Raw genomic sequence first — 13,701 nt, forward strand, 5'->3', positions numbered from 1 at the left:
TAAAAAATATTTGTGTTAAAAAATGTTAAATCTACATTTTATCTTTATAAAGTTTTGGTTTTTTGAACTATCATAATTCATACATTCTACTATATAAATTTGATAAAGGAGTACACATAAGTCAATTAAATAAAAAAATTAATTTTGGTTACTTTTACTATGTGTTAAATTAAATTTATTATATTTAATAAAAATATATAAAAGAAAAGTGGATACAACATGTGTATATAAACTTTAGAATTAAAAAAAAAGAGACGTGTAGCTAATTTAACCTATTTTCTGCTAAAGATTTTATCATCATAATTCATTTTGGATTAATTTTAATTATAAAATACTTATGATATTGTACACTATATGATTCTTTTATTGAATAAAATTTGATTAAAATTAGATAAAAGATTGAAAGAACTAATTGTCACAATATATATCTTGAAACTATTAGAATAATGTTAATTTCCTGCTAATTTTGTCGTGGAATTTTTTTTTTTGCAAGAAATTCCTGAGAAATTTTTTGCTGGTTGACATTTGCAAGAAATTTTTGTGACTATTTCTGTGAAAAATAATTTGCAGTAAACTCATAAATAACTCTGCTAAAAATAATCCGTTAAAAATCCTGGTAAACCTTTTTCCAAGATGTATTCAGCAGGAAAAAAATGTTAAATTTATTATAACTTGGTTAAATTTTGTTAAAGAGTATATTAGAGGCAGAATTTTATGAGCCTTGTATATTATAAAAGAAATTATCTTAATTAATGTTCTGTTGAGTTGATGGATTGAAATTCATTAAAATTATATCTAAATAATTGAATATGGCTATGTTAAACCTAAACTCGCATTCACATGCTCCTTCTTTTAGATGTTTCTAATTTAGGTATGTTGATTCTATCTTTTCTACTATCATCCGTTCCACTCCTTATTTTTCCCTTTCAAGATTTTTTGCTCTCTCCCGCGCCTCTATGATCTCTTCTCATGTACTTTCCTTATCTCCAGGTTCCAAATTATTTTCAAATTCATGCCTTATTTTACATGTTTTGTTGTGATTGTTTAAGCACAATCATTTTGCAATATTATCTTTATGTTATGAGTGAGTTGAAGACGGTGCCTTCCACATGTTTGATGAAATGCAACACTAGGACCACTTCTCAGTTGAAGTGAAAATTGCTACGACCACAGTTAGTAGGTTGATGCATGACACCTAAGTGTTGGTATCCTTCGTACTTCGCCCGTGTTTGGTTTAAAAACATAATATAACATTTTGTGGAATTCATGTAGATAGAACATAATATATTTGTGGTTTCATTTTTACTGTCTTAAGTGACTAGGAATAATTAGATCTTATTGTTCAAGCTCAATATTGGAGGTTAAAGGTATTATAATAAAGGCCCACTGGTTTAAAGGCCCACGAGAGATAAAAATATCTCGTGTTTAGAACCTGAGCCAAGAAAGGCAGTGCTGGTCCGCGAGGAGAAGGAGCACGAGGCTCACTGGCAGCATTCAGGCATGGCTTCTGGAAGGAGAGAGAGCAGATCGGCGGAAAGGCTTTATCAGAAGGTATGAAAAAACTGAACTTTCATTATTACTGTATTGTGTAAGTTTCTATGATATTACAGGATGGGGAAAAACCCTAACCTTTAAATAAGTTAGGGAAAAGGGGGCGAAAACCAAACTCCTAACAGATTACTACTCCTAAGTAGTAATCCTAACAGATCTTACTAATAACAAACATCAATAGTACCAATAGGACAATACTAAAAGGTCTTTTTCAATTGATTTACTGTGTTAATATTTCATTGTTAAAAGTCTTTGTCGTTAGATATGTAAGATAGCATCAACATCATTAATTAGATTGCAACACTGGATTTCATATCATTAAACGTAAAATACACTTTTAATGTAAGTGTAATGATCTAATTTTTTTAAATAAGGTTAATGGTCTACTTTTTTTTTTTTTATAACACGTGCATTTTCTACTATTTTGACTTGCAGGCGATTGTAGGTTTCAAGATCTGCCTCTTACATGAGGATCTGTGTCTTTCATTGAGGCTTTTCTAATGGTAATATCTCCTTCTCCTTTACCCTCTTATTCTCTCTGTCATGTGTTCTGATATCCTCTTCATTTATTTTCTATATTACTGATATTTCTGTCATTATCAATCTTTATAGCCTTACGATTTTTTAAAGTTTCTTTGTCAGTTTAAAATTAATATTTCGGACATTACCATTGTGTTTGCTTCTCCCACAGTGGTGAAGATTTTGAAATTTGTCATTGTTTCTGTTGAGAAATTAAGTTGCTTACGAAGTGTATGCTGAAATGCCTACATTCCTAATGTTGAATTATTGAGTCCTAGTTGGTTTCTGATGTACCGCAATGTAACCTTGCTAACGAAGAATATCCCTGGCAATCAGCCCTATGTGGGATCCACGTTGCCCAGGGTACAACGTATATATGTATGTCTTTTTTGCTAATATTTTTCAGTTTGTGTGTGTTCCCTCTAGCTTAGAATTCATAAACAATATCCGTCATAGTTTCTGAATAATAGGGTAGTTTGTAATGCTTTAGCTGTTTAATTTGTTTATAGCAGTGTATTTGTAATGGAGGAGTTAAGTTTGGAGATCAATCCTACCGTGATATATTCAAACCTGCAGTTTGGTGACCAAGATGGAATAGACTCTGATGGACTTCTTCAACATCCATTGGGGATTATGTGTGGAAATGATGGTGAAATTTATATCACATATAGACACAATCACAAGGTAGACAACTCACACCCAGGTAATTTTGAATTGCCATGGCTCTGCCATGCGATATATCTTATTGAAAACACTGACTGAATTATATAACTCACTAACGTATCTCAGTTCAAAAGGCTTTTTTGCTATGCAAAAGTACGGGGGAGGATTCTATATAGCCTTACCCTTGCATGTCAGAAACGCTATTTCTGGATTTGGATCCACGACCAGCTGAGTTATATATATGCACGCACGCACACACACCAAGAAAAGAACGAATTTTTAGAATAAGTTACATGTTCCTTTTGTCTTTGCATACATTTTCCAATTTCTGTCATTGCTGAAATTTCCAATTCTTGCTGGTCATCCGGCTGATTTCTATGAAAATTTGGGTGTCGGGCAGGTTTAAACTCTTTTAAACATTAATTAGATACTTATTTTAACCTTTTATGTCAAATTTTTCGAGGGTAGCCAATTCTTTTTCTACATACCTTATTAGGTCATATACGTGATTTAATTCTAAATACTATCGAATACTCAGATTTATGTCATCAAACTTATCTTGGAGCTTTGGAATCAAACATGATACACCTTACTCTGACACAATTTAATTAATTGAATGGTCAGACTTTAGTTCCATTATCCTCACTGACTGAATTTCCTATTCTCCTTCCTGTATGTTTTAAATTATCAAACTAAGAAGCTAGATCTTACTAGTAAAAGAGTTAACAACATTGCAGGAACTGGAAAAGCTGTAAAAGCTTAGGCTGGTAAAATGTTCTATGCCGTTTTAGATAACATGAATAATAATACATCTTTATAGACAAGTATTTAAACATGTGTATAAATTAAGTTGTATAAAATTTAATGTAATCCTGTTAACATTTACTTATGATTATTGATAACTTATTTTTCACTGATAGTAAAATATTTTTTTATTTAATCTTAATAGAACATATATCTTCAAATTTAATTGTAGGTCAAGTTAGACTTTTTAAAAAATACCTACAACATATAAAAACAAAATTAAATTTGCTTTTTAAACAAATAAGCGTGCCAAAATTCTGTCTCAGCTTACATTTATCTGTCCCTTATTACTACTATCTTAGTGTGAAGGGAATGTGTAACTATATAGATGAGTACAAATAAAAAGATTCCATCACTCCTAAATGTTTTTCTTTTCCAATCATCTATTTTATTGTTTCAACATAGAGTAAAGCTAAGAGATAAAGGATTATTTTTGTAAGTATTTTATATTTGGTATTTCTTGTTTTCATTATTTTTTTGGTTTTGCTTTTATAATAAATAAAAAGCATTATTTAAAATGAATCTAAGGGTGTATTCCCTTTAGATGATTGATTTGGGAGAAAGTGAGTGAATGAATTTGAGAAAATTTGAGAATGAATTGAATTTTTTTATGAAAATTAGTGTAGAATTTGATTGATGTGATAGATAAACAAAATTGTTTAATTGGTAGAAATTAAAAATTATCAAAATGTTTCTAGTTATAAAAGTAATATAAAATAATAATTGTTGATGTTATATATAATTCTAAAAATATTTATAAGGAGAAAACAAATAAAAATTAATTTTAAATTTAAAAAATGGTAATATAGTAAAATGAAATAATTAGTTTTAGAATATAATATTTTTTAATATAATTCATTGTCTAGTGGTTTGTATTTTTTTGTTATTGTAATGAATTTAATATTTATGATGAAACAAATAATTAATCTAAGTTACAATATTACATGACTTAAAAAAAATGTTAACATAATAAGATACAAATATATTTCTCATAATTTATGATGAAGTTGTTTTAGTTAGGTTTGTAAGCAACCTATTTAAACAATATTGTATTATCATTTTTATTAGACATATTGTATAGAATGAATTTGAAAACAGAATCTCGAAGCACCATTTGAATAAGTTATCATCTTGAATGATCATAGTCCTTAATAAATTATCAATTTCTTCTAAAGTATGATTAGATAATTGAGTTGTGCCTATTAATAATGCATTTCGACGTTCCATGGCTTGTAGTTGTCTTTGAACAGTTGCATATAGTCTTCTTGTTTTAGTATTTCCCTTTTCCAGTTTATTAATTATTTGAGAATTAGTCTAATTTACAATTCATTAAGGTGACATTCACAATAAATAAAAGTATGATAGCTATTGTGAAAACAAGTAGAATTGAAATATAGTTAATGTAAGAAATTAAAGACATAAGTTAATGAAATATAATAAGTCATGTAATACAATTATCGAATAGTAAATAACTTAATTATCTAAATGGTGTAGAATTAAGTTAACATTATGGTTGAGGTTAACAAATTGTCGACTCATGTTGAGGGATAAGTTGGTCAAGTTATCCTCAATACGCTGAACCCGCTCTTGCATTTATTCCATATCCTGTATTCTGTGTTGTAATTCTTGTATGTCTTCCACATTTGAGTCATCATATTAAGATTTAAAGGATAGGAAGGAGGTTGCAAAAGGTGGTCATGTTGAAGACTATGATGTCGTGGTTGCTCTTTGTCTTCATTATCATAGATGTCGTGCTGCCAAACACTATTGAAGTTTACCATGTTCAACCTCTTCAAAAAATTAGTTGAAAAATGTTGTTTGATTCCAAATTAAGTGTTGGCATTTGCATCAAGATGTACTCTATTATATTGTATGATTTTGGTTATCAAGATATCGGATGGTAAAGGTGTGTCTCCGACCATGTGTTTAAGCATATGTCACATGATACAATGAGGTCAATTGATAGTTATATTATTTTTAAGCACTCATAACATAAAGATATATTTGTGTAATAATTTTACAAAATTTTCAGGTCATGGAGTCAATATATGAATAATAACATATGCAGAAGTCTCATTAATATTCAAACAACTAACGGTTTTAACACGTTGACCATGCATTTCTAGTTTGACCATAATAATCAATGTCATCTCCTGATCATAGGGAAAGTCATATGGGATATTTGTAAAATACAATTTTTGTCCCTCGTACTTGAGATAAGCAATATTCAACTAATCAGATGAATTAAATCTAATTGTTCTCTTGTTTACCTCACTAAGAAGATATCCATTTGCGAAATCTTTAGTTTTGAATAGAACACTTTGATCAAATCTAATGTCACAAAATCTACTACTCCTTGAAATACAAGGTGATGTCGAAAATATAATTATGAGGTTGGAAATGATTCAAAATTCATAATTTTTGTAACCATTATATTTCTTGTGTAGAAATTAACAGTGTAATGTTCCATTTGATGACTATTACTAAAGAAACGAAGCTAATCTAATACTTATGCAACAGATGGCCTTATATGTAAGAGCTTCTGTCTTAGTTGTTAGTTCTTTATCTTTTTAACTTTTTTGTTCTTTTGGATGATGGTGATGCCATTTAGTAATAACTTTAACTAAAAAAAAATAACACAAAAAATGTCATAAGAATAATTGAATATTAATAATAATATTTTAATTTAGAAAATGTCATAGCCATTATAAGAACATTGAACAATGGTAAATACCAACAATATTAAATTACAATACAAATTCACCTAAGAACTAAGACTATTAAAGTGTTGTAAATGTTGTATTGCAAAATATTTGCTTCCATAGATTGTGAGTGTATAAGACTCGGATGAATGCCAATTTTGTAGGATAGTTTTGGCCAAACCGTTATGTGCACAATAGCCTTCCAAGATTTCGTGCTTTTAGCGTCTTTCGTAAGAAAGGATGTTGCCAACGTTTCTTTTTTAATTTGCAACGTTTATATTTTGCTTACAACGTTTTAATTTATTAAAAAAATCTTTTTCTTAAAAAATCTTTTGGATCATGGGCTTGGTTCACCAGCTCTATAAATAGAGCACTTCATTCACTCCAAAAATATCATCAGAACCAAAAATATCATCAGAAACTAAGAGAAGATAAAATGAGAGAAGAATAGTTTCTAATGATGTTTTTGGAGTGAATGAAATGCTCTATTTATAGAGCTGGTGAACCAGATCCATGATAAAAAAGATTTAAAATATCAGTCAAAGTATCTTTTGAGAAAAAGATTTCTTTAATAAATTAAAACGTTGTAAGGAAAATGTAAACGTTGCAAATTAAAAAAAGACGCGTTGGCATCATTTTTTCTTGCGGAAGACGTTGGAAGCACGAGACCTTGGGAGGCTACTATGCACATAATAGTTTGGTTAAAACCATTCCACAAAATCGACATCCATCCGATTCTTCTATGTCCACAATCTACACAAGAGCTCATCTATCTAGGGTTTACAGCTCCAACACCATTCCCTCCAACTGTGGACGAGTATAGTCCATTACAAACTCAGTCTGTGACTTTTGTCCCATCCAGAGGCACTTCATCCTCACGTGGTTTGAAGAGGAAGGCACCGATTAATGATGTAATGGACGCTCAATTTGATAAATTGACGACTAGGCTAGATGACTTCATAGATGTTATGGGAACTAGCAATGTTCATTTTGAAAAAACTTCAAACATGGTTGAGCGACAAGTGATTGCTATAGAGTACTACTACATTCCAATACACATAAGGCAACATATAGAAGATGTTAAGTGCGATGAACATTTCATATGAAAGCCTTATGGATTAATGTTATGATTTCCTATGTGGAAATCCTGCTAGCACAAAAAAGTTGATGGAACTGTTTCCACATTGTAGATGGAATAAGTTATGTAAGATGATGATGGGAGGTGATTGAGTCCAACTGTGTCTTTAATAGTCTTAGTTCTATTAATATTTGTATTTTGCAATTTAATATTGTTGGTATTTAATATTGTGCAATGTTCTTGTAATGATTATGACATTTTCTGAATTAAATTGTTACTATTAATACTCAATTGTTCTTATGACATTTTCTATGTTATTTTTTATTTTGTTAAAGTTATTGCTAAATGACATCATTATCATCCAAAATGATACAAAAAAGTCGAAAGGGAAAAGAACCGACAATTGAGACATAAGTTTCTGCATATTCGAGGCCATATGTGACAAAAATATTAGATCAACATTGTTTTTTCAATGACAGCCATCATTTGGAACACTACGTTACTGACTTCTACACAAGAAATATTGTGGTTTCAAAAGTTAAGAAGTTTTAAATCATTTGCAACATCGGGGCTTATATTTTCAACAGGACCTTATATTTCAAGGAGTGATAGATTTTTTGACATTGGAACGACCCTTCCATCCATATTTGATCAAAGTGTTCTAATTAAATTTGTGAATTTCTGCAAATGGATATCTTCTTAGTGAGGTGAACAAGAGAAGAATTAGATTGAAACCAAATGATTTGTTTAATGTTGTTCATCTCAAGTACAAGGGTCATAAATTGTGTTTCACAAATATCCCATATGACTTTCTTTATGATCGGGAGATGACATTGACTACTATGGTCAGACCAGAGTTGCAGGGTCATCGGGTTAAAATGGTTGGATGTTTGAATATTAATGATAGACTTTTGCATTATGTTATTATGCATATGTTGACTCCACAACCTGAAAATTTTGTAAAGTTATTGCACGAGGATATCTTTATGTTATGGGTCCTTAAAAATAATATAGTTATCAATTGGTCTCATCACATCATGCAGCATATGCTTAAATGCAAGGTTGGTGACACACTTTTATCATACGGTGTCTTGATAACCCAAATCATGTAATATAGTGGAGTACATCTTAATGTAGACGCCAACACTCAAATTGGGACCAAACAACATTTTTCAACTAATTATTTGAAGATGTTGAACATTGTAAACGTCAATGGTGTTTGACAACATGATGTCAGTGATGATGAAGATGAAGCGCAACCACAATATCACAATCCTCAACATGACCACCTTGTGTAACCTCTTCCATGTCCTTTAAATCCTAATATGATGACTCAAATGTGGGAGGGCGTACAAGACTTGCAACACAAAGTGAATGGATTGTGCTTGTGCTGAAAGGGTCCTGACAACAAACTCCAAAACTCTTCAAACCTTCATTTTCTTGCACAATATTCAACAAAAGACAAAATAACATTTAACTTGAACTAAACAAAAAAATATTACATCTTCTCAAAAGAAAACACCAAATAAATGAATATATACAAATTTAAGGTAAGAAATAAGCATGAATAATAATTATTAATCACACTTATCATGTTGTCATACACTACGTACATTAAAAGTATTAAGCCTTTTCAAAGAATTTGTAGAAAAATGTTGTCTCAAGCGTATTGTGGTGCTAGCCTCATCATAAAGGTTCGCCCCACTGTATTGCATGATTATGGTTATCAAAGTACCATATGGAAGAAGTGTTTCATTAGCCTTGCTTTTAAGCATAATTTGCATGATATGATTTGAATAGTTAATAGAATCGTTATTTTTCAAGGCTCATATCATAAAAATGTCTTCCTTTACGCAAAACTTAGTTACATAAGGTGTTAACCAATGTATCACCACATAGTGGAGAAGTTTATCATTGATGTTTAGAGAGCCCATAGTTTTCACAATTTGATCTTGTAGTTTCAATTTAACCATAGAAGCCAATGTCATGCCATGATCATGGGGGAGATCTTCTGGTATGCCTGGAAAGGATAATTTTTGACCTTGGTACTTAAGATGCGTGATATTAAATCAATCATCATGTTTAAGTTTAATTTTTGTCGTATTAACATCACTTAATAAGTATCCATTGACTCATATCTTTAGGTTTAAATAGAAGACTTTTATTAGATCAACATAGAATGGACAATTTAATAAAAGGAAGTTTTAGATGTCTTGGAAGAGAAGGTGGTGATGGAAATAAAGTCTAGATGTTGCAAAAGATTGAAAATTCATAGTTTTAGGTTCCACAATTCTCCTAAGATAATAGTTTTTCCATAGTTAACCATCTCATCATGGTATTCGAAGAAACATCTTTAATTAAGAACATCTTCCACTTATGGCATTATTTGATAAAGAAAGTCTTGGTTTGTTACCTTGTTTTTTTTGTCCTTATGACTTTTATATCTTTTTTTTTGTTGATGATGACACCTTATTTAATAAACTTCAAAACATAAATAACAATTACATATGACATATGAACTAAATATATGAAAACGTTCATGCAAATATGATGGTGCAATTAAAGTCATTAAAATAGTAGACAATAAAAGTGTTTCATACATGATAAAAGAAACATAGTAATGAATTACTAACATCGTACTGAATTGCAAAAGAAGGTCAAATATTCCCTATCATAATCTTAACTAACTTATTCCAACGATCAGACCCATTAGTCGTTTGGTATAGACGAGATTTGCGCAGAGGAAATCATAACATAATAGTATCCTCCTGTATGTTCATGTTATTTGTTGTATAACTAATGACAAATGCATTGGTCGCAGCAAAGCAAATGATAAATATTATTCTCTTCCAAGGAACTTGTGCAACATTCGACAACTCTTGCATTGAATAACTCAATTAGTCCACAAAGTTTACAAAAACATAGGAAACTCTAATTAGTATTTTCATCAAATAGTTGGTGCAAGGAAATTTAACATAGGGTATTTACAATTTTCAGGATTAAATTTCGTCAACTTCTCATGCATTCATAACATATGAATTCCATATTCAAGTCAAAATCAACTCACCAACATACTTAAATCCTATCTCTAGCAACTTTGAGTCTATGATAAATTATTAAGTTCTAATTCCTTGAATCCTCAAACAAAAATCATGCACTAAGTTCAAGAGTCTTAAGAATGAATTATGTTTTATCTCTAGATATACAAGCTCCATTAAGTATTCAATTTCAATTCTAGGTTCAAGTCATATTTCCCAATACATCAAAAATCACAAATCAAGCCTTGGTTGATTAAGCCACAACAAGCATTAAGCATCAAAATCAAACACTAACTTTGAAATGGAAAACCTTATGTATTAACATCACAAAATACACAAGATTCAATTTATCATATTTAATCTCAACAAATAAGGTTAGTTCTCCATGGTGGAGAACCTAGGGTTTACAAACTGAAGAGATAGGAAAGACATGGAAACCAAAGAAAAGATGCAATTCCTCTCCCAAGCTTCTTGGTAGTTGCTCCATGCTATAGTTGTGCCTTCCCTTCGCCTCAACATCTCTAATTCGTAGCTCCTCTCCCTCATCAACCTCAAGATAGGAAAAACATCATGGATGAAGATTGAAAACCCAAGGAGGAGTGAAAGAGCTTACTAGCACCCCAAACAACCTCCAAGGGTCTCTCACAATTATCCTTGGTCGAGAGTAATTGTGGTAGGAAGAGGAATGCCCCAAGCCTTTTGAGAAACATGTGTAAAGACCCCATTTTGACATGTCAACAACGTCATCGCTCAATGTCATATCAGCATCACTGAGCACCATAAGTTGAAACGCGAAAAGAGTTATATGTCAAACCACTGCTCAACATTATTTTCCACCGCTCAATGCAAGTTTTTTCGTATTTTTTGCCGCTTAGTACCATTCTTCCATTATTCTACTCTACCTGTGCAGGGGTTGGTGGCATTTAGCCCTAGGCAGTTAGACAACACTGTGAAATTTAAGCATTTGGCATGATCCAAGTGGCAATCAATGTGGGTATTTTCTTCATATTGATAATTGCTTGTCCCAAACATGCTTCATTGAGTTTCATCTTGTTGTCCTTCATTACAATTACTCCCTATTCATTTATTTCAAGCTTATAAAGAAGATTAGAGGTTAAAGAAACATAAAACAACTAAAATACAAAATAATACAAAACACACTAAACTTAGGGATAAAAAAAGATTAAAGCTAGGAAAGAGTTGATTTATTCATGACAATATATAGACATAAAAATAGGTAAAAATGGGCATTATGACATGTCGGCTAACATCTCCCAAATGTCACTTTTTAAGTATTGGAAAGTTGTCATGCGACACATAATGTTGACTTGTTCACTAAGAATATTATTATTTCACTTCTAAAGGGAAATCACCTGTCGTTTTGCTATGAATGAGATATTTTTGAAATGAGAGTTACTTAATCTTATAATATCCACGAACCTGTCTAGTTTTGTAGTCAGCTTCTCAAACTAGGAGTCTATTAAATCAACCATTAGCGTTTTTCATTTTGAGCCCACATGATGGAACAACGATACATATTGTGTAGTGCTCCATTTGATCATTAAGATCAACCTCTAACATATGTTGTTAGCACTCACGTCGTGCTTGACGTGTTATGTGTACACCACCGTATGTTGCTCAATCAGTGCCTCATAATTCCTCCATGAGGTCATAGTATTTAATGGTAGTAACCCTCCATTTAGCAACAGAAAACTTTTCTTGAAATTTAAGTGAATCACATAAATGATAATTACTTTGTTAGAACTATTCCTAAAAATCATAATATTGTAATCAATTTTCAATTACCTTTATAAGATTTGCTTATACTTCATCCTTTTCTTCAATTCGCTTGGATAATGCATTCCATGTAAATCTACTAAGTGAAGAAACTAAATCATGCACATCGCGCCATCTCTTTTTCAATACTTTTTGTCTATTTTTGATATTGTTTTTTGTTACTCCACCAAACCCCAATTGATGAAGATGATGTACCATCTTATTGTATGCTTGTGTCATCCAAGTGTCGTCAACAATGTTTCCTAATCGAGACTCGTATATCATAGCATTTAGAAGTGTCAACACTCAATTTCGTTCGGATCGACTAAATAATAGGTCCCTTTTTACTTTTATTTTAGTATATTTTATTTAGTTTGAAGAAAAGAAAATAAATGAATGAAAAAAGAAAAAAAATAAGATAAAAAAAAGGAAAAAAAAAGAAAAAGAAAAGAAAAAGAAAAAAAGAAAAAAAGAAAAAAAGAAAAGAAAAAGAGAAAACGAAAAGAGAAAAAACGGAGAAAAGAAAAACAAAAAAAAAGGAGAAAACGAAAAAAAAAAAAAGAAAAAGAATACAAAAAAACATGAATGAAAAGGTGTCGGCAACACCATCCTCATTCACGCCCATTTTACTCCCTCTATGGATTTAACATATGGACCCCTAGAGATGGAATTTTTCAATCACGGAGGAGCGCATCATGACAACACAGATTACAGTTGTCGTGAACAATACTATCAGCCTTTTCAAATCTTTACGTTATCTCCCATTTTTGGATGGAGATCTTTTGCTTAGTGACCTACATTTTCTTTGGCTTATTACCACAAGTGGAAATGCCTTGTTTGGCGGTGAGGAGCAGGAGAAAGGAAATAGGGTGCCTGGATGGCAGTGCGAGTGGCAGGCACCCTTTGACCTTAGCATCTGCAAAGAAAAAATTGGAACCAACCATTCCTCCGATCACTCAACAGATCCATCTATTTCTAAAAACCAATTCCTCCATCAATCACTTACTTCCTAACCTCCACCACGTTTCCCATCACTGATTCTCACTTTTTAATCAAAAAACCAAATTCTCACAAAAAAAAATCACTACACCGCTCACCACAAAAAAAAATCCTCATTCATCACAACTCGTCATGCCCTCCCCTCTATTTGGTCCAGCACCTAAAAAAACACAAAGAAAAAAAACCACTCACTCACTACCTCTACCACCTTTCCCATCACCACCAACACCGGACCATCACAGCTTAGGAGAGAGCTCTTGACTCCTTGACCTCCAGCACCAGCCTCATTCATCCCGTCACAACAACCATAGTAAGGGAGCTCCAAGAGGTAAACAACAACTAAGCTTATTGCATTTTATTTATAATCGCCGTTAGAATACCTTTGTACTCTGCTGCTTATGTATAATTGTTATCGAATATTCCGAGCTTGTATGCATGTCTTGGTCATCTTCTCCTCTCCATTCTGTTTGACACTCGATATACATGATTTGCTTGCGCATACTGTTTGGCATTCATTCGTCTTAGCAACAAAAACACGTTTCACCACAAACCTGTAAACTGATGTCCCCAA

The 13,701-nt window shown here is 31.6% G+C and overlaps 1 long non-coding RNA gene across 16 annotated transcripts; it reads left to right on the top strand.

The window, feature by feature from the left end:
* The first annotated feature begins 852 nt into the window (after positions 1 to 852).
* On the top strand, positions 853 to 7,651 carry LOC124825145 (uncharacterized). 16 transcript variants are annotated; one of them, XR_015784296.1, is made up of 4 exons: positions 853 to 871; positions 1,348 to 1,551; positions 1,987 to 2,054; positions 2,583 to 7,651. It is a non-coding gene; the product is annotated as an uncharacterized LOC124825145 (long non-coding RNA). The 16 variants fall into 16 exon arrangements; XR_015784300.1 differs by having other exon boundaries at positions 857 to 871; positions 1,361 to 1,551; XR_015784297.1 differs by lacking the exon at positions 853 to 871 and adding an exon at positions 876 to 990 and having other exon boundaries at positions 1,368 to 1,551.
* Positions 7,652 to 13,701: the final 6,050 nt, after the last annotated feature.

This window comes from Vigna umbellata, chromosome 2 (assembly GCF_029865625.1).
Source record: "Vigna umbellata cultivar VRB3 chromosome 2, Vumbellata_1.0, whole genome shotgun sequence".
Classification (NCBI taxonomy): domain Eukaryota; kingdom Viridiplantae; phylum Streptophyta; class Magnoliopsida; order Fabales; family Fabaceae; genus Vigna; species Vigna umbellata.